Below are 22,395 nucleotides of genomic sequence, written 5' to 3' on the forward strand. Positions count from 1 at the left end.
GAGGGGGTAACCAGGCTCACTAATAAAGGTCAAGCCACTTGGCTGCCAGAATGCCCTGCTTCAGCACAGACCAGAAAGGCATTGTGATAAGCGTATCCCCGGTATAGTCAGGGGTTAATGGGAGTCGTCCCCATCCCCCCAGTATACGGCCAGAACCATGGACCCGGTACTTGTGGTTCGGACTGTCTCCAACCAGCCATAATGTTGTGAGAGTGAAATTATGTCTAAGTCCAGCTTTGGTACATTAGAAGCAACTCTGAAACTTAACCTAAGCGTTTTTCGAAGCTACTTTTTGGCTAACTTCTTATAGGAAGGTTTAGGAGCTCTGAAAATGAACGTGCGCGTCTTTCACTCTTCCCGAGGGACTTAGAAGAATTTTGTGATATTTTTTATTAAAATGGTGTATAAGGGTATATATATAAATATATTTTATGCACTGTATATGAGCTGGCGATTTCTAAGTCTGTGGTTCCGAGAGGGGGTAACCAGGCTAACTAATAAAGGTCAAGCTACTTGGCTGCCAGAATGCCCTGCTTCAGCACAGACCAGAAAGGCATTGTGATAAGCGTATCCCCGGTATAGTCAGGGGTTAATGGGAGTCGTCCCCGCCCCCCCAGTATACGGCCAGAACCATGGACCCGGTACTTGTGGTTCGGACTGTCTCCAACCAGCCATAATGTTGTGAGAGTGAAATTATGTCTAAGTCCAGCTTTGGTACATTAGAAGCAACTCTGAAACTTAACCTAAGCGTTTTTCGAAGCTGCTTTTTGGCTAACTTCTTATAGGAAGGTCTAGGAGCTCTGAAAATGAACGTGCGCGTCTTTCACTCTTCCAGAGGGACTTAGAAGAATTTTGTGATATTTTTTATTAAAATGGTGTATAAGGGTATATATATAAATATATTTTATGCACTGTATATGAGCTGGCGATTTCTAAGTCTGTGGTTCCGAGAGGGGGTAACCAGGCTCACTAATAAAGGTCAAGCCACTTGGCTGCCAGAATGCCCTGCTTCAGCACAGACCAGAAAGTCATTGTGATAAGCGTATCCCCGGTATAGTTAGGGGTTAATGGGAGTCGTCCCCGTCCCCCCAGTATACGGCCAGAACCATGGACCCGGTACTTGTGGTTCGGACTGTCTCCAACCAGCCATAATGTTGTGAGAGTGAAATTATGTCTAAGTCCAGCTTTGGTACATTAGAAGCAACTCTGAAACTTAACCTAAGCGTTTTTCGAAGCTACTTTTTGGCTAACTTCTTATAGGAAGGTCTAGGAGCTCTGAAAATGAACGTGCGCGTCTTTCACTCTTCCCGAGGGACTTAGAAGAATTTTGTGATATTTTTTATTAAAATGGTGTATAAGGGTATATATATAAATATATTTTATGCACTGTATATGAGCTGGCGATTTCTAAGTCTGTGGTTCCGAGAGGGGGTAACCAGGCTAACTAATAAAGGTCAAGCCACTTGGCTGCCAGAATGCCCTGCTTCAGCACAGACCAGAAAGGCATTGTGATAAGCGTATCCCCGGTATAGTCAGGGGTTAATGGGAGTCGTCCCCGCCCCCCCAGTATACGGCCAGAACCATGGACCCGGTACTTGTGGTTCGGACTGTCTCCAACCAGCCATAATGTTGTGAGAGTGAAATTATGTCTAAGTCCAGCTTTGGTACATTAGAAGCAACTCTGAAACTTAACCTAAGCGTTTTTCGAAGCTGCTTTTTGGCTAACTTCTTATAGGAAGGTCTAGGAGCTCTGAAAATGAACGTGCGCGTCTTTCACTCTTCCAGAGGGACTTAGAAGAATTTTGTGATATTTTTTATTAAAATGGTGTATAAGGGTATATATATAAATATATTTTATGCACTGTATATGAGCTGGCGATTTCTAAGTCTGTGGTTCCGAGAGGGGGTAACCAGGCTCACTAATAAAGGTCAAGCCACTTGGCTGCCAGAATGCCCTGCTTCAGCACAGACCAGAAAGTCATTGTGATAAGCGTATCCCCGGTATAGTTAGGGGTTAATGGGAGTCGTCCCCGTCCCCCCAGTATACGGCCAGAACCATGGACCCGGTACTTGTGGTTCGGACTGTCTCCAACCAGCCATAATGTTGTGAGAGTGAAATTATGTCTAAGTCCAGCTTTGGTACATTAGAAGCAACTCTGAAACTTAACCTAAGCGTTTTTCGAAGCTACTTTTTGGCTAACTTCTTATAGGAAGGTCTAGGAGCTCTGAAAATGAACGTGCGCGTCTTTCACTCTTCCCGAGGGACTTAGAAGAATTTTGTGATATTTTTTATTAAAATGGTGTATAAGGGTATATATATAAATATATTTTATGCACTGTATATGAGCTGGCGATTTCTAAGTCTGTGGTTCCGAGAGGGGGTAACCAGGCTCACTAATAAAGGTCAAGCCACTTGGCTGCCAGAATGCACTGCTTCAGCACAGACCAGAAAGGCATTGGGATAAGCGTATCCCCGGTATAGTCAGGGGTTAATGGGAGTCGTCCCCGTCCCCCCAGTATACGGCCAGAACCATGGACCCGGTACTTGTGGTACGGACTGTCTCCAACCAGCCATAATGTTGTGAGTGAAATTATGTCTAAGTCCAGCTTTGGTACATTAGAAGCAACTCTGAAACTTAACCTAAGCGTTTTTCGAAGCTACTTTTTGGCTAACTTCTTATACAATAGGAAGGTCTAGGAGCTCTGAAAATGAACGAGCGCGTCTTTCACTCTTCCCGAGGGACTTAGAAGAATTTTGTGATAATTTTTATTAAAATGGTGTATAAGGGTATATATATAAATATATTTTATGCACTGTATATGAGCTGGCGATTTCTAAGTCTGTGGTTCCGAGAGGGGGTAACCAGGCTCACTAATAAAGGTCAAGCCACTTGGCTGCCAGAATGCCCTCCTTCAGCACAGACCAGAAAGGCATTGTGATAAGCGTATCCCCGGTATAGTCAGGGGTTAATGGGAGTCGTCCCCGTCCCCCCAGTATACGGCCAGAACCATGGACCCGGTACTTGTGGTTCGGACTCTCTCCAACCAGCCATAATGTTGTGAGAGTGAAATTATGTCTAAGTCCAGCTTTGGTACATTAGAAGCAACTCTGAAACTTAACCTAAGCTTTTTTCGAAGCTACATTTTGGCTAACTTCTTATAGGAAGGTCTAGGAGCTCTGAAAATAAACGTGCGCGTCTTTCACTCTTCCCGAGGGACTTAGAAGAATTTTGTGATATTTTTTATTAAAATGGTGTATAAGGGTATATATATAAATATATTTTATGCACTGTATATGAGCTGGCGATTTCTAAGTCTGTGGTTCCGAGAGGGGGTAACCAGGCTCACTAATAAAGGTCAAGCCACTTGGCTGCCAGAATGCCCTCCTTCAGCACAGACCAGAAAGGCATTGTGATAAGCGTATCCCCGGTATAGTCAGGGGTTAATGGGAGTCGTCCCCTTCCCCCCAGTATACGGCCAGAACCATGGACCAGGTACTTGTGGTTCGGACTGTCTCCAACCAGCCATAATGTTGTGAGAGTGAAATTATGTCTAAGTCCAGCTTTGGTACATTAGAAACAACTCTGAAACTTAACCTAAGCGTTTTTCGAAGCTACTTGTTGGCTAACTTCTTATAGGAAGGTCTAGGAGCTCTGAAAATGAACGTGCGCGTCTTTCACTCTTCCCGAGGGACTTAGAAGAATTTTGTGATATTTTTTATTAAAATGGTGTATAAGGGTATATATATAAATATATTTTATGCACTGTATATGAGCTGGCGATTTCTAAGTCTGTGGTTCCGAGAGGGGGTAACCAGGCTCACTAATAAAGGTCAAGCCACTTGGCTGCCAGAATGGCCTGCTTCAGCACAGACCAGAAAGGCATTGTGATAAGCGTATCCCCGGTATAGTCAGGGGTTAATGGGAGTCGTCCCCGTCCCCCCAGTATACGGCCAGAACCATGGACCCGGTACTTGTGGGTCGGACTGTCTCCAACCAGCCATAATGTTGTGAGAGTGAAATTATGTCTAAGTCCAGCTTTGGTACATTAGAAGCAACTCTGAAACTTAACCTAAGCTTTTTCGAAGCTACTTTTTGGCTAACTTCTTATAGGAAGGTCTAGGAGCTCTGAAAATAAATGTGCGCGTCTTTCACTCTTCCCGAGGGACTTAGAAGAATTTTGTGATATTTTTTATTAAAATGGTGTATAAGGGTATATATATAAATATATTTTATGCACTGTATATGAGCTGGCGATTTCTTAGTCTGTGGTTCCGAGAGGGGGTAACCAGGCTCACTAATAAAGGTCAAGCCACTTGGCTGCCAGAATGCCCTGCTTCAGCACAGACCAGAAAGGCATTGTGATAAGCGTATCCCCGGTATAGTCAGGGATTAATGGGAGTCGTCCCCGTCCCCCCAGTATACGGCCAGAACCATGGACCCGGTACTTGTGGTTCGGACTGTCTCCAACCAACCATAATGTTGTGAGAGTGAAATTATGTCTAAGTCCAGCTTTGGTACATTAGAAGCAACTCTGAAACTTAACCTAAGCGTTTTTCGAAATTACTTTTTGGCTAACTTCTTATAGGAAGGTCTAGGAGCTCTGAAAATGAACGTGCGCGTCTTTCACTCTTCCAGAGGGACTTAGAAGAATTTTGTGATATTTTTTATTAAAATGGTGTATAAGGGTATATATATAAATATATTTTATGCACTGTATATGAGCTGGCGATTTCTAAGTCTGTGGTTCCGAGAGGGGGTAACCAGGCTCACTAATAAAGGTCAAGCCACTTGGCTGCCAGAATGCCCTGCTTCAGCACAGACCAGAAAGTCATTGTGATAAGCGTATCCCCGGTATAGTTAGGGGTTAATGGGAGTCGTCCCCTTCCCCCCAGTATACGGCCAGAACCATGGACCCGGTACTTGTGGTTCGGACTGTCTCCAACCAGCCATAATGTTGTGAGAGTGAAATTATGTCTAAGTCCAGCTTTGGTACATTAGAAGCAACTCTGAAACTTAACCTAAGCGTTTTTCGAAGCTACTTTTTGGCTAACTTCTTATAGGAAGGTCTAGGAGCTCTGAAAATGAACGTGCGCGTCTTTCACTCTTCCCGAGGGACTTAGAAGAATTTTGTGATATTTTTTATTAAAATGGTGTATAAGGGTATATATATAAATATATTTTATGCACTGTATATGAGCTGGCGATTTCTAAGTCTGTGGTTCCGAGAGGGGGTAACCAGGCTCACTAATAAAGGTCAAGCCACTTGGCTGCCAGAATGCCCTGCTTCAGCACAGACCAGAAAGGCATTGTGATAAGCGTATCCCCGGTATAGTCAGGGGTTAATGGGAGTCGTCCCCGTCCCCCCAGTTTACGGCCAGAACCATGGACCCGGTACTTGTGGTTCGGACTGTCTCCAACCAGCCATAATGTTGTGAGAGTGAAATTATGTCTAAGTCCAGCTTTGGTACATTAGAAGCAACTCTGAAACTTAACCTAAGCGTTTTTCGAAGCTGCTTTTTGGCTAACTTCTTATAGGAAGGTCTAAGAGCTCTGAAAATGAACGTGCGCGTCTTTCACTCTTCCCGAGGGACTTAGAAGAATTTTGTGATATTTTTTATTAAAATGGTGTATAAGGGTATATATATAAATATATTTTATGCACTGTATATGAGCTGGCGATTTCTAAGTCTGTGGTTCCGAGAGGGGGTAACCATGCTCACTAATAAAGGTCAAGCCACTTGGCTGCCAGAATGCCCTGCTTCAGCACAGACCAGAAAGGCATTGTGATAAGCGTATCCCCGGTATAGTCAGGGGTTAATGGGAGTCGTCCCCGTCCCCCCAGTATACGGCCAGAACCATGGACCCGGTACTTGTGGTTCGGACTGTCTCCAACCAGCCATAATGTTGTGAGAGTGAAATTATGTCTAAGTCCAGCTTTGGTACATTAGAAGCAACTCTGAAACTTAACCTAAGCGTTTTTCGAAGCTACTTTTTGGCTAACTTCTTATAGGAAGGTCTAGGAGCTCTGAAAATGAACGTGCGCGTCTTTCACTCTTCCCGAGGGACTTAGAAGAATTTTGTGATATTTTTTATTAAAATGGTGTATAAGGGTATATATATAAATATATTTTATGCACTGTATATGAGCTGGCGATTTCTAAGTCTGTGGTTCCGAGAGGGGGTAACCAGGCTCACTAATAAAGGTCAAGCCACTTGGCTGCCAGAATGCCCTGCTTCAGCACAGACCAGAAAGGCATTGTGATAAGCGTATCCCCGGTATAGTCAGGGGTTAATGGGAGTCGTCCCCGTCCCCCCAGTATACGGCCAGAACCATGGACCCGGTACTTGTGGTTCGGACTGTCTCCAACCAGCCATAATGTTGTGAGAGTGAAATTATGTCTAAGTCCAGCTTTGGTACATTAGAAGCAACTCTGAAACTTAACCTAAGCGTTTTTCGAAGCTGCTTTTTGGCTAACTTCTTATAGGAAGGTCTAGGAGCTCTGAAAATGAACATGCGCGTCTTTCACTCTTCCAGAGGGACTTAGAAGAATTTTGTGATATTTTTTATTAAAATGGTGTATAAGGGTATATATATATAAATATATTTTATGCACTGTATATGAGCTGGCGATTTCTAAGTCTGTGGTTCCGAGAGGGGGTAACCAGGCTCACTAATAAAGGTCAAGCCACTTGGCTGCCAGAATGCCCTGCTTCAGCACAGACCAGAAAGGCATTGTGATAAGCGTATCCCCGGTATAGTCAGGGGTTAATGGGAGTCGTCCCCATCCCCCCAGTATACGGCCAGAACCATGGACCCGGTACTTGTGGTTCGGACTGTCTCCAACCAGCCATAATGTTGTGAGAGTGAAATTATGTCTAAGTCCAGGTTTGGTACATTAGAAGCAACTCTGAAACTTAACCTAAGCGTTTTTCGAAGCTACTTTTTGGCTAACTTCTTATAGGAAGGTTTAGGAGTTCTGAAAATGAACGTGCGCGTCTTTCACTCTTCCCGAGGGACTTAGAAGAATTTTGTGATATTTTTTATTAAAATGGTGTATAAGGGTATATATATAAATATATTTTATGCACGGTATATGAGCTGGCGATTTCTAAGTCTGTGGTTCCGAGAGGGGGTAACCAGGCTAACTAATAAAGGTCAAGCCACTTGGCTGCCAGAATGCCCTGCTTCAGCACAGACCAGAAAGGCATTGTGATAAGCGTATCCCCGGTATAGTCAGGGGTTAATGGGAGTCGTCCCCGCCCCCCCAGTATACGGCCAGAACCATGGACCCGGTACTTGTGGTTCGGACTGTCTCCAACCAGCCATAATGTTGTGAGAGTGAAATTATGTCTAAGTCCAGCTTTGGTACATTAGAAGCAACTCTGAAACTTAACCTAAGCGTTTTTCGAAGCTACTTTTTGGCTAACTTCTTATAGGAAGGTCTAGGAGCTCTGAAAATGAACGTGCGCGTCTTTTACTCTTCCCGAGGGACTTAGAAGAATTTTGTGATATTTTTTATTAAAATGGTGTATAAGGGTATATATATAAATATATTTTATGCACTGTATATGAGCTGGCGATTTCTAAGTCTGTGGTTCCGAGAGGGGGTAACCAGGCTCACTAATAAAGGTCAAGCCACTTGGCTGCCAGAATGCCCTGCTTCAGCACAGACCAGAAAGGCATTGTGATAAGCGTATCCCCGGTATAGTCAGGGGTTAATGGGAGTCGTCCCCGTCCCCCCAGTATACGGCCAGAACCATGGACCCGGTACTTGTGGTTCGGACTGTCTCCAACCAGCCATAATGTTGTGAGAGTGAAATTATGTCTAAGTCCAGCTTTGGTACATTAGAAGCAACTCTGAAACTTAACCTAAGCGTTTTTCGAAGCTGCTTTTTGGCTAACTTCTTATAGGAAGGTCTAGGAGCTCTGAAAATGAACGTGCGCGTCTTTCACTCTTCCCGAGGGACTTAGAAGAATTTTGTGATATTTTTTATTAAAATGGTGTATAAGGGTATATATATAAATATATTTTATGCACTGTATATGAGCTGGCGATTTCTAAGTCTGTGGTTCCGAGAGGGGGTAACTAGGCTCACTAATAAAGGTCAAGCCACTTGGCTGCCAGAATGCCCTGCTTCAGCACAGACCAGAAAGGCATTGTGATAAGCGTATCCCCGGTATAGTCAGGGGTTAATGGGAGTCGTCCCCATCCCCCCAGTATACGGCCAGAACCATGGACCCGGTACTTGTGGTTCGGACTGTCTCCAACCAGCCATAATGTTGTGAGAGTGAAATTATGTCTAAGTCCAGCTTTGGTACATTAGAAGCAACACTGAAACTTAACCTAAGCGTTTTTCGAAGCTACTTTTTGGCTAACTTCTTATAGGAAGGTTTAGGAGCTCTGAAAATGAACGTGCGCGTCTTTCACTCTTCCCGAGGGACTTAGAAGAATTTTGTGATATTTTTTATTAAAATGGTGTATAAGGGTATATATATAAATATATTTTATGCACTGTATATGAGCTGGCGATTTCTAAGTCTGTGGTTCCGAGAGGGGGTAACCAGGCTAACTAATAAAGGTCAAGCCACTTGGCTGCCAGAATGCCCTGCTTCAGCACAGACCAGAAAGGCATTGTGATAAGCGTATCCCCGGTATAGTCAGGGGTTAATGGGAGTCGTCCCCGCCCCCCCAGTATACGGCCAGAACCATGGACCCGGTACTTGTGGTTCGGACTGTCTCCAACCAGCCATAATGTTGTGAGAGTGAAATTATGTCTAAGTCCAGCTTTGGTACATTAGAAGCAACTCTGAAACTTAACCTAAGCGTTTTTCGAAGCTGCTTTTTGGCTAACTTCTTATAGGAAGGTCTAGGAGCTCTGAAAATGAACGTGCGCGTCTTTCACTCTTCCAGAGGGACTTAGAAGAATTTTGTGATATTTTTTATTAAAATGGTGTATAAGGGTATATATATAAATATATTTTATGCACTGTATATGAGCTGGCGATTTCTAAGTCTGTGGTTCCGAGAGGGGGTAACCAGGCTCACTAATAAAGGTCAAGCCACTTGGCTGCCAGAATGCCCTGCTTCAGCACAGACCAGAAAGTCATTGTGATAAGCGTATCCCCGGTATAGTTAGGGGTTAATGGGAGTCGTCCCCGTCCCCCCAGTATACGGCCAGAACCATGGACCCGGTACTTGTGGTTCGGACTGTCTCCAACCAGCCATAATGTTGTGAGAGTGAAATTATGTCTAAGTCCAGCTTTGGTACATTAGAAGCAACTCTGAAACTTAACCTAAGCGTTTTTCGAAGCTACTTTTTGGCTAACTTCTTATAGGAAGGTCTAGGAGCTCTGAAAATGAACGTGCGCGTCTTTCACTCTTCCCGAGGGACTTAGAAGAATTTTGTGATATTTTTTATTAAAATGGTGTATAAGGGTATATATATAAATATATTTTATGCACTGTATATGAGCTGGCGATTTCTAAGTCTGTGGTTCCGAGAGGGGGTAACCAGGCTCACTAATAAAGGTCAAGCCACTTGGCTGCCAGAATGCCCTGCTTCAGCACAGACCAGAAAGGCATTGTGATAAGCGTATCCCCGGTATAGTCAGGGGTTAATGGGAGTCGTCCCCATCCCCCCAGTATACGGCCAGAACCATGGACCCGGTACTTGTGGTTCGGACTGTCTCCAACCAGCCATAATGTTGTGAGAGTGAAATTATGTCTAAGTCCAGCTTTGGTACATTAGAAGCAACTCTGAAACTTAACCTAAGCGTTTTTCGAAGCTACTTTTTGGCTAACTTCTTATAGGAAGGTTTAGGAGCTCTGAAAATGAACGTGCGCGTCTTTCACTCTTCCCGAGGGACTTAGAAGAATTTTGTGATATTTTTTATTAAAATGGTGTATAAGGGTATATATATAAATATATTTTATGCACTGTATATGAGCTGGCGATTTCTAAGTCTGTGGTTCCGAGAGGGGGTAACCAGGCTAACTAATAAAGGTCAAGCCACTTGGCTGCCAGAATGCCCTGCTTCAGCACAGACCAGAAAGGCATTGTGATAAGCGTATCCCCGGTATAGTCAGGGGTTAATGGGAGTCGTCCCCGCCCCCCCAGTATACGGCCAGAACCATGGACCCGGTACTTGTGGTTCGGACTGTCTCCAACCAGCCATAATGTTGTGAGAGTGAAATTATGTCTAAGTCCAGCTTTGGTACATTAGAAGCAACTCTGAAACTTAACCTAAGCGTTTTTCGAAGCTGCTTTTTGGCTAACTTCTTATAGGAAGGTCTAGGAGCTCTGAAAATGAACGTGCGCGTCTTTCACTCTTCCAGAGGGACTTAGAAGAATTTTGTGATATTTTTTATTAAAATGGTGTATAAGGGTATATATATAAATATATTTTATGCACTGTATATGAGCTGGCGATTTCTAAGTCTGTGGTTCCGAGAGGGGGTAACCAGGCTCACTAATAAAGGTCAAGCCACTTGGCTGCCAGAATGCCCTGCTTCAGCACAGACCAGAAAGTCATTGTGATAAGCGTATCCCCGGTATAGTTAGGGGTTAATGGGAGTCGTCCCCGTCCCCCCAGTATACGGCCAGAACCATGGACCCGGTACTTGTGGTTCGGACTGTCTCCAACCAGCCATAATGTTGTGAGAGTGAAATTATGTCTAAGTCCAGCTTTGGTACATTAGAAGCAACTCTGAAACTTAACCTAAGCGTTTTTCGAAGCTACTTTTTGGCTAACTTCTTATAGGAAGGTCTAGGAGCTCTGAAAATGAACGTGCGCGTCTTTCACTCTTCCCGAGGGACTTAGAAGAATTTTGTGATATTTTTTATTAAAATGGTGTATAAGGGTATATATATAAATATATTTTATGCACTGTATATGAGCTGGCGATTTCTAAGTCTGTGGTTCCGAGAGGGGGTAACCAGGCTAACTAATAAAGGTCAAGCCACTTGGCTGCCAGAATGCCCTGCTTCAGCACAGACCAGAAAGGCATTGTGATAAGCGTATCCCCGGTATAGTCAGGGGTTAATGGGAGTCGTCCCCGCCCCCCCAGTATACGGCCAGAACCATGGACCCGGTACTTGTGGTTCGGACTGTCTCCAACCAGCCATAATGTTGTGAGAGTGAAATTATGTCTAAGTCCAGCTTTGGTACATTAGAAGCAACTCTGAAACTTAACCTAAGCGTTTTTCGAAGCTGCTTTTTGGCTAACTTCTTATAGGAAGGTCTAGGAGCTCTGAAAATGAACGTGCGCGTCTTTCACTCTTCCAGAGGGACTTAGAAGAATTTTGTGATATTTTTTATTAAAATGGTGTATAAGGGTATATATATAAATATATTTTATGCACTGTATATGAGCTGGCGATTTCTAAGTCTGTGGTTCCGAGAGGGGGTAACCAGGCTCACTAATAAAGGTCAAGCCACTTGGCTGCCAGAATGCCCTGCTTCAGCACAGACCAGAAAGTCATTGTGATAAGCGTATCCCCGGTATAGTTAGGGGTTAATGGGAGTCGTCCCCGTCCCCCCAGTATACGGCCAGAACCATGGACCCGGTACTTGTGGTTCGGACTGTCTCCAACCAGCCATAATGTTGTGAGAGTGAAATTATGTCTAAGTCCAGCTTTGGTACATTAGAAGCAACTCTGAAACTTAACCTAAGCGTTTTTCGAAGCTACTTTTTGGCTAACTTCTTATAGGAAGGTCTAGGAGCTCTGAAAATGAACGTGCGCGTCTTTCACTCTTCCCGAGGGACTTAGAAGAATTTTGTGATATTTTTTATTAAAATGGTGTATAAGGGTATATATATAAATATATTTTATGCACTGTATATGAGCTGGCGATTTCTAAGTCTGTGGTTCCGAGAGGGGGTAACCAGGCTCACTAATAAAGGTCAAGCCACTTGGCTGCCAGAATGCACTGCTTCAGCACAGACCAGAAAGGCATTGGGATAAGCGTATCCCCGGTATAGTCAGGGGTTAATGGGAGTCGTCCCCGTCCCCCCAGTATACGGCCAGAACCATGGACCCGGTACTTGTGGTACGGACTGTCTCCAACCAGCCATAATGTTGTGAGTGAAATTATGTCTAAGTCCAGCTTTGGTACATTAGAAGCAACTCTGAAACTTAACCTAAGCGTTTTTCGAAGCTACTTTTTGGCTAACTTCTTATACAATAGGAAGGTCTAGGAGCTCTGAAAATGAACGAGCGCGTCTTTCACTCTTCCCGAGGGACTTAGAAGAATTTTGTGATAATTTTTATTAAAATGGTGTATAAGGGTATATATATAAATATATTTTATGCACTGTATATGAGCTGGCGATTTCTAAGTCTGTGGTTCCGAGAGGGGGTAACCAGGCTCACTAATAAAGGTCAAGCCACTTGGCTGCCAGAATGCCCTCCTTCAGCACAGACCAGAAAGGCATTGTGATAAGCGTATCCCCGGTATAGTCAGGGGTTAATGGGAGTCGTCCCCGTCCCCCCAGTATACGGCCAGAACCATGGACCCGGTACTTGTGGTTCGGACTCTCTCCAACCAGCCATAATGTTGTGAGAGTGAAATTATGTCTAAGTCCAGCTTTGGTACATTAGAAGCAACTCTGAAACTTAACCTAAGCTTTTTTCGAAGCTACATTTTGGCTAACTTCTTATAGGAAGGTCTAGGAGCTCTGAAAATAAACGTGCGCGTCTTTCACTCTTCCCGAGGGACTTAGAAGAAATTTTGTGATATTTTTTATTAAAATGGTGTATAAGGGTATATATATAAATATATTTTATGCACTGTATATGAGCTGGCGATTTCTAAGTCTGTGGTTCCGAGAGGGGGTAACCAGGCTCACTAATAAAGGTCAAGCCACTTGGCTGCCAGAATGCCCTCCTTCAGCACAGACCAGAAAGGCATTGTGATAAGCGTATCCCCGGTATAGTCAGGGGTTAATGGGAGTCGTCCCCTTCCCCCCAGTATACGGCCAGAACCATGGACCAGGTACTTGTGGTTCGGACTGTCTCCAACCAGCCATAATGTTGTGAGAGTGAAATTATGTCTAAGTCCAGCTTTGGTACATTAGAAACAACTCTGAAACTTAACCTAAGCGTTTTTCGAAGCTACTTGTTGGCTAACTTCTTATAGGAAGGTCTAGGAGCTCTGAAAATGAACGTGCGCGTCTTTCACTCTTCCCGAGGGACTTAGAAGAATTTTGTGATATTTTTTATTAAAATGGTGTATAAGGGTATATATATAAATATATTTTATGCACTGTATATGAGCTGGCGATTTCTAAGTCTGTGGTTCCGAGAGGGGGTAACCAGGCTCACTAATAAAGGTCAAGCCACTTGGCTGCCAGAATGGCCTGCTTCAGCACAGACCAGAAAGGCATTGTGATAAGCGTATCCCCGGTATAGTCAGGGGTTAATGGGAGTCGTCCCCGTCCCCCCAGTATACGGCCAGAACCATGGACCCGGTACTTGTGGGTCGGACTGTCTCCAACCAGCCATAATGTTGTGAGAGTGAAATTATGTCTAAGTCCAGCTTTGGTACATTAGAAGCAACTCTGAAACTTAACCTAAGCTTTTTCGAAGCTACTTTTTGGCTAACTTCTTATAGGAAGGTCTAGGAGCTCTGAAAATAAATGTGCGCGTCTTTCACTCTTCCCGAGGGACTTAGAAGAATTTTGTGATATTTTTTATTAAAATGGTGTATAAGGGTATATATATAAATATATTTTATGCACTGTATATGAGCTGGCGATTTCTTAGTCTGTGGTTCCGAGAGGGGGTAACCAGGCTCACTAATAAAGGTCAAGCCACTTGGCTGCCAGAATGCCCTGCTTCAGCACAGACCAGAAAGGCATTGTGATAAGCGTATCCCCGGTATAGTCAGGGATTAATGGGAGTCGTCCCCGTCCCCCCAGTATACGGCCAGAACCATGGACCCGGTACTTGTGGTTCGGACTGTCTCCAACCAACCATAATGTTGTGAGAGTGAAATTATGTCTAAGTCCAGCTTTGGTACATTAGAAGCAACTCTGAAACTTAACCTAAGCGTTTTTCGAAATTACTTTTTAGCTAACTTCTTATAGGAAGGGCTAGGAGCTCTGAAAATGAACGTGCGCGTCTTTCACTCTTCCCGAGGGACTTAGAAGAATTTTGTGATATTTTTTATTAAAATGGTGTATAAGGGTATATATATAAATATATTTTATGCACTGTATATGAGCTGGCGATTTCTAAGTCTGTGGTTCCGAGAGGGGGTAACCAGGCTCACTAATAAAGGTCAAGCCACTTGGCTGCCAGAATGCTCTCCTTCAGCACAGACCAGAAAGGCATTGTGATAAGCGTATCCCCGGTATAGTCAGGGGTTAATGGGAGTCGTCCCCTTCCCCCCAGTATACGGCCAGAACCATGGACCCGGTACTTGTCGTTCGGACTGTCTCCAACCAGCCATAATGTTGTGAGAGTGAAATTATGTCTAAGTCCAGCTTTGGTACATTAGAAGCAACTCTGAAACTTAACCTAAGCGTTTTTCGAAGCTACTTTTTGGCTAACTTCTTATAGGAAGGTCTAGGAGCTCTGAAAATGAACGTGCGCGTCTTTCACTCTTCCCGAGGGACTTAGAAGAATTTTGTGATATTTTTTATTAAAATGGTGTATAAGTGTATATATATAAATATATTTTATGCACTGTATATGAGCTGGCGATTTCTAAGTCTGTGGTTCCGAGAGGGGGTAACCAGGCTCACTAATAAAGGTCAAGCCACTTGGCTGCCAGAATGGCCTGCTTCAGCACAGACCAGAAAGGCATTGTGATAAGCGTATCCCCGGTATAGTCAGGGGTTAATGGGAGTCGTCCCCGTCCCCCCAGTATACGGCCAGAACCATGGACCCGGTACTTGTGGGTCGGACTGTCTCCAACCAGCCATAATGTTGTGAGAGTGAAATTATGTCTAAGTCCAGCTTTGGTACATTAGAAGCAACTCTGAAACTTAACCTAAGCGTTTTTCGAAGCTACTTTCTGGCTAACTTCTTATAGGAAGGTCTAGGAGCTCTGAAAATGAACGTGCGCGTCTTTCACTCTTCCCGAGGGACTTAGAAGAATTTTGTGATATTTTTTATTAAAATGGTGTATAAGGGTATATATATAAATATATTTTATGCACTGTATATGAGCTGGCGATTTCTAAGTCTGTGGTTCCGAGAGGGGGTAACCAGGCTCACTAATAAAGGTCAAGCCACTTGGCTGCCAGAATGCCCTCGTTCAGCACAGACCAGAAAGGCATTGTGATAAGCGTATCCCCGGTATAATCAGGGGTTAATGGGAGTCGTCCCCTTCCCCCCAGTATACGGCCAGAACCATGGACCCGGTACTTTTCGTTCGGACTGTCTCCAACCAGCCATAATGTTGTGAGAGTGAAATTATGTCTAAGTCCAGCTTTGGTACATTAGAAGCAACTCTGAAACTTAACCTAAGCGTTTTTCGAAGCTACTTTTTGGCTAACTTCTTATAGGAAGGTCTAGGAGCTCTGAAAATGAACGTGCGCGTCTTTCACTCTTCCCGAGGGACTTAGAAGAATTTTGTGATATTTTTTATTAAAATGGTGTATAAGGGTATATATATAAATATATTTTATGCACAGTATATGAGCTGGCGATTTCTAAGTCTGTGGTTCCGAGAGGGGGTAACCAGGCTCACTAATAAAGGTCAAGCCACTTGGCTGCCAGAATGGCCTGCTTCAGCACAGACCAGAAAGGCATTGTGATAAGCGTATCCCCGGTATAGTCAGGGGTTAATGGGAGTCGTCCCCGTCCCCCCAGTATACGGCCAGAACCATGGACCCTGTACTTGTGGGTCGGACTGTCTCCAACCAGCCATAATGTTGTGAGAGTGAAATTATGTCTAAGTCCAGCTTTGGTACATTAGAAGCAACTCTGAAACTTAACCTAAGCGTTTTTCGAAGCTACTTTTTGGCTAACTTCTTATAGGAAGGTCTAGGAGCTCTGAAAATGAACGTGCGCGTCTTTCACTCTTCCCGAGGGACTTAGAAGAATTTTGTGATATTTTTTATTAAAATGGTGTATAAGGGTATATATATAAATATATTTTATGCACTGTATATGAGCTGGCGATTTCTAAGTCTGTGGTTCCGAGAGGGGGTAACCAGGCTCACTAATAAAGGTCAAGCCACTTGGCTGCCAGAATGCCCTCCTTCAGCACAGACCAGAAAGGCATTGTGATAAGCGTATCCCCGGTATAGTCAGGGGTTAATGGGAGTCGTCCCCTTCCCCTCAGTATACGGCCAGAACCATGGACCCGGTACTTTTCGTTCGGACTGTCTCCAACCAGCCATAATGTTGTGAGAGTGAAATTATGTCTAAGTCCAGCTTTGGTACATTAGAAGCAACTCTGAAACTTAACCTAAGCGTTTTTCGAAGCTACTTTTTGGCTAACTTCTTATAGGAAGGTCTAGGAGCTCTGAAAATGAACATGCGCGTCTTTCACTCTTCCCGAGGGACTTAGAAGAATTTTGTGATATTTTTTATTAAAATGGTGTATAAGGGTATATATATAAATATATTTTATGCACTGTATATGAGCTGGCGATTTCTAAGTCTGTGGTACCGAGAGGGGGTAACCAGGCTCACTAATAAAGGTCAAGCCACTTGGCTGCCAGAATGCCCTCCTTCAGCACAGACCAGAAAGGCATTGTGATAAGCGTATCCCCGGTATAGTCAGGGGTTAATGGGAGTCGTCCCCGTCCCCCCAGTATACGGCCAGAACCATGGACCCTGTACTTGTGGGTCGGACTGTCTCCAACCAGCCATAATGTTGTGAGAGTGAAATTATGTCTAAGTCCAGCTTTGGTACATTAGAAGCAACTCTGAAACTTAACCTAAGCGTTTTTCGAAGCTACTTTTTGGCTAACTTCTTATAGGAAGGTCTAGGAGCTCTGAAAATGAACGTGCGCGTCTTTCACTCTTCCCGAGGGACTTAGAAGAATTTTGTGATATTTTTTATTAAAATGGTGTATAAGGGTATATATATAAATATATTTTATGCACTGTATATGAGCTGGCGATTTCTAAGTCTGTGGTTCCGAGAGGGGGTAACCAGGCTCACTAATAAAGGTCAAGCCACTTGGCTGCCAGAATGCCCTCCTTCAGCACAGACCAGAAAGGCATTGTGATAAGCGTATCCCCGGTATAGTCAGGGGTTAATGGGAGTCGTCCCCTTCCCCCCAGTATACGGCCAGAACCATGGACCCGGTACTTTTCGTTCGGACTGTCTCCAACCAGCCATAATGTTGTGAGAGTGAAATTATGTCTAAGTCCAGCTTTGGTACATTAGAAGCAACTCTGAAACTTAACCTAAGCGTTTTTCGAAGCTACTTTTTGGCTAACTTCTTATAGGAAGGTCTAGGAGCTCTGAAAATGAACGTGCGCGTCTTTCACTCTTCCCGAGGGACTTAGAAGAATTTTGTGATATTTTTTATTAAAATGGTGTATAAGGGTATATATATAAATATATTTTATGCACTGTATATGAGCTGGCGATTTCTAAGTCTGTGGTTCCGAGAGGGGGTAACCAGGCTCACTAATAAAGGTCAAGCCACTTGGCTGCCAGAATGCCCTCCTTCAGCACAGACCAGAAAGGCATTGTGATAAGCGTATCCCCGGTATAGTCAGGTGTTAATGGGAGTCGTCCCCTTCCCCCCAGTATACGGCCAGAACCATGGACCCGGTACTTTTCGTTCGGACTGTCTCCAACCAGCCATAATGTTGTGAGAGTGAAATGATGTCTAAGTCCAGCTTTGGTACATTAGAAGCAACTCTGAAACTTAACCTAAGCGTTTTTCGAAGCTACTTTTTGGCTAACTTCTTATAGGAAGGTCTAGGAGCTCTGAAAATGAACGTGCGCGTCTTTCACTCTTCCCGAGGGACTTAGAAGAATTTTGTGATATTTTTTATTAAAATGGTGTATAAGGGTATATATATAAATATATTTTATGCACTGTATATGAGCTGGCGATTTCTAAGTCTGTGGTTCCGAGAGGGGGTAACCAGGCTCACTAATAAAGGTCAAGCCACTTGGCTGCCAGAATGGCCTGCTTCAGCACAGACCAGAAAGGCATTGTGATAAGCGTATCCCCGGTATAGCCAGGGGTTAATGGGAGTCGTCCCCGTCCCCCCAGTATACGGCCAGAACCATGGACCCTGTACTTGTGGGTCGGACTGTCTCCAACCAGCCATAATGTTCTGAGAGTGAAATTATGTCTAAGTCCAGCTTTGGTACATTAGAAGCAACTCTGAAACTTAACCTAAGCGTTTTTCGAAGCTACTTTTTGGCTAACTTCTTATAGGAAGGTCTAGGAGCTCTGAAAATGAACGTGCGCGTCTTTCACTCTTCCCGAGGGACTTAGAAGAATTTTGTGATATTTTTTATTAAAATGGTGTATAAGGGTATATATATAAATATATTTTATGCACTGTATATGAGCTGGCGATTTCTAAGTCTGTGGTTCCGAGAGGGGGTAACCAGGCTCACTAATAAAGGTCAAGCCACTTGGCTGCCAGAATGCCCTCCTTCAGCACAGACCAGAAAGGCATTGTGATAAGCGTATCCCCGGTATAGTCAGGGGTTAATGGGAGTCGTCCCCTTCCCCCCAGTATACGGCCAGAACCATGGACCCGGTACTTTTCGTTCGGACTGTCTCCAACCAGCCATAATGTTGTGAGAGTGAAATTATGTCTAAGTCCAGCTTTGGTACATTAGAAGCAACTCTGAAACTTAACCTAAGCGTTTTTCGAAGCTACTTTTTGGCTAACTTCTTATAGGAAGGTCTAGGAGCTCTGAAAATGAACGTGCGCGTCTTTCACTCTTCCCGAGGGACTTAGAAGAATTTTGTGATATTTTTTATTAAAATGGTGTATAAGGGTATATATATAAATATATTTTATGCACTGTATATGAGCTGGCGATTTCTAAGTCTGTGGTTCCGAGAGGGGGTAACCAGGCTCACTAATAAAGGTCAAGCCACTTGGCTGCCAGAATGCCCTCCTTCAGCACAGACCAGAAAGGCATTGTGATAAGCGTATCCCCGGTATAGTCAGGGGTTAATGGGAGTCGTCCCCTTCCCCCCAGTATACGGCCAGAACCATGGACCCGGTACTTTTCGTTCGGACTGTCTCCAACCAGCCATAATGTTGTGAGAGTGAAATTATGTCTAAGTCCAGCTTTGGTACATTAGAAGCAACTCTGAAACTTAACCTAAGCGTTTTTCGAAGCTACTTTTTGGCTAACTTCTTATAGGAAGGTCTAGGAGCTCTGAAAATGAACGTGCGCGTCTTTCACTCTTCCCGAGGGACTTAGAAGAATTTTGTGATATTTTTTATTAAAATGGTGTATAAGGGTATATATATAAATATATTTTATGCACTGTATATGAGCTGGCGATTTCTAAGTCTGTGGTTCCGAGAGGGGGTAACCAGGCTCACTAATAAAGGTCAAGCCACTTGGCTGCCAGAATGCCCTCCTTCAGCACAGACCAGAAAGGCATTGTGATAAGCGTATCCCCGGTATAGTCAGGGGTTAATGGGAGTCGTCCCCTTCCCCCCAGTATACGGCCAGAACCATGGACCCGGTACTTTTCGTTCGGACTGTCTCCAACCAGCCATAATGTTGTGAGAGTGAAATTATGTCTAAGTCCAGCTTTGGTACAGTACATTAGAAGCAACTCTGAAACTTAACCTAAGCGTTTTTCGAAGCTACTTTTTGGCTAACTTCTTATAGGAAGGTCTAGGAGCTCTGAAAATGAACGTGCGCGTCTTTCACTCTTCCCGAGGGACTTAGAAGAATTTTGTGATATTTTTTATTAAAATGGTGTATAAGGGTATATATACAGTATAAATATATTTTATGCACTGTATATGAGCTGGCGATTTCTAAGTCTGTGGTTCCGAGAGGGGGTAACCAGGCTCACTAATAAAGGTCAAGCCACTTGGCTGCCAGAATGCCCTCCTTCAGCACAGACCAGAAAGGCATTGTGATAAGCGTATCCCCGGTATAGTCAGGGATTAATGGGAGTCGTCCCCGTCCCCCCAGTATACGGCCAGAACCATGGACCCGGTACTTGTGGGTCGGACTGTCTCCAACCAGCCATAATGTTGTGAGAGTGAAATTATGTCTAAGTCCAGCTTTGGTACATTAGAAGCAACTCTGAAACTTAACCTAAGCGTTTTTCGAAGCTACTTTCTGGCTAACTTCTTATAGGAAGGTCTAGGAGCTCTGAAAATGAACGTGCGCGTCTTTCACTCTTCCCGAGGGACTTAGAAGAATTTTGTGATATTTTTTATTAAAATGGTGTATAAGTGTATATATATAAATATATTTTATGCACTGTATATGAGCTGGCGATTTCTAAGTCTGTGGTTCCGAGACGGGGTAACCAGGCTCACTAATAAAGGTCAAGCCACTTGGCTGCCAGAATGCCCTCCTTCAGCACAGACCAGAAAGGCATTGTGATAAGCGTATCCCCGGTATAGTCAGGGGTTAATGGGAGTCGTCCCCTTCCCCCCAGTATACGGCCAGAACCATGGACCCGGTACTTTTCGTTCGGACTGTCTCCAACCAGCCATAATGTTGTGAGAGTGAAATTATGTCTAAGTCCAGCTTTGGTACATTAGAAGCAACTCTGAAACTTAACCTAAGCGTTTTTCGAAGCTACTTTTTGGCTAACTTCTTATAGGAAGGTCTAGGAGCTCTGAAAATGAACGTGCGCGTCTTTCACTCTTCCCGAGGGACTTAGAAGAATTTTGTGATATTTTTTATTAAAATGGTGTATAAGGGTATATATATAAATATATTTTATGCACTGTATATGAGCTGGCGATTTCTAAGTCTGTGGTTCCGAGAGGGGGTAACCAGGCTCACTAATAAAGGTCAAGCCACTTGGCTGCCAGAATGCCCTCCTTCAGCACAGACCAGAAAGGCATTGTGATAAGCGTATCCCCGGTATAGTCAGGGGTTAATGGGAGTCGTCCCCTTCCCCCCAGTATACGGCCAGAACCATGGACCCGGTACTTTTCGTTCGGACTGTCTCCAACCAGCCATAATGTTGTGAGAGTGAAATTATGTCTAAGTCCAGCTTTGGTACATTAGAAGCAACTCTGAAACTTAACCTAAGCGTTTTTCGAAGCTACTTTTTGGCTAACTTCTTATAGGAAGGTCTAGGAGCTCTGAAAATGAACGTGCGCGTCTTTCACTCTTCCCGAGGGACTTAGAAGAATTTTGTGATATTTTTTATTAAAATGGTGTATAAGGGTATATATATAAATATATTTTATGCACTGTATATGAGCTGGCGATTTCTAAGTCTGTGGTTCCGAGAGGGGGTAACCAGGCTCACTAATAAAGGTCAAGCCACTTGGCTGCCAGAATGCCCTCCTTCAGCACAGACCAGAAAGGCATTGTGATAAGCGTATCCCCGGTATAGTCAGGGGTTAATGGGAGTCGTCCCCTTCCCCCCAGTATACGGCCAGAACCATGGACCCGGTACTTTTCGTTCGGACTGTCTCCAACCAGCCATAATGTTGTGAGAGTGAAATTATGTCTAAGTCCAGCTTTGGTACAGTACATTAGAAGCAACTCTGAAACTTAACCTAAGCGTTTTTCGAAGCTACTTTTTGGCTAACTTCTTATAGGAAGGTCTAGGAGCTCTGAAAATGAACGTGCGCGTCTTTCACTCTTCCCGAGGGACTTAGAAGAATTTTGTGATATTTTTTATTAAAATGGTGTATAAGGGTATATATACAGTATAAATATATTTTATGCACTGTATATGAGCTGGCGATTTCTAAGTCTGTGGTTCCGAGAGGGGGTAACCAGGCTCACTAATAAAGGTCAAGCCACTTGGCTGCCAGAATGCCCTCCTTCAGCACAGACCAGAAAGGCATTGTGATAAGCGTATCCCCGGTATAGTCAGGGATTAATGGGAGTCGTCCCCGTCCCCCCAGTATACGGCCAGAACCATGGACCCGGTACTTTTCGTTCGGACTGTCTCCAACCAGCCATAATGTTGTGAGAGTGAAATTATGTCTAAGTCCAGCTTTGGTACATTAGAAGCAACTCTGAAACTTAACCTAAGCGTTTTTCGAAGCTACTTTTTGGCTAACTTCTTATAGGAAGGTCTAGGAGCTCTGAAAATGAACGTGCGCGTCTTTCACTCTTCCCGAGGGACTTAGAAGAATTTTGTGATATTTTTTATTAAAATGGTGTATAAGGGTATATATATAAATATATTTTATGCACTGTATATGAGCTGGCGATTTCTAAGTCTGTGGTTCCGAGAGGGGGTAACCAGGCTCACTAATAAAGGTCAAGCCACTTGGC

The sequence above is a fragment of the Ascaphus truei genome, chromosome 5, assembly GCF_040206685.1.
Source record: "Ascaphus truei isolate aAscTru1 chromosome 5, aAscTru1.hap1, whole genome shotgun sequence".
NCBI classification, from domain to species: domain Eukaryota; kingdom Metazoa; phylum Chordata; class Amphibia; order Anura; family Ascaphidae; genus Ascaphus; species Ascaphus truei.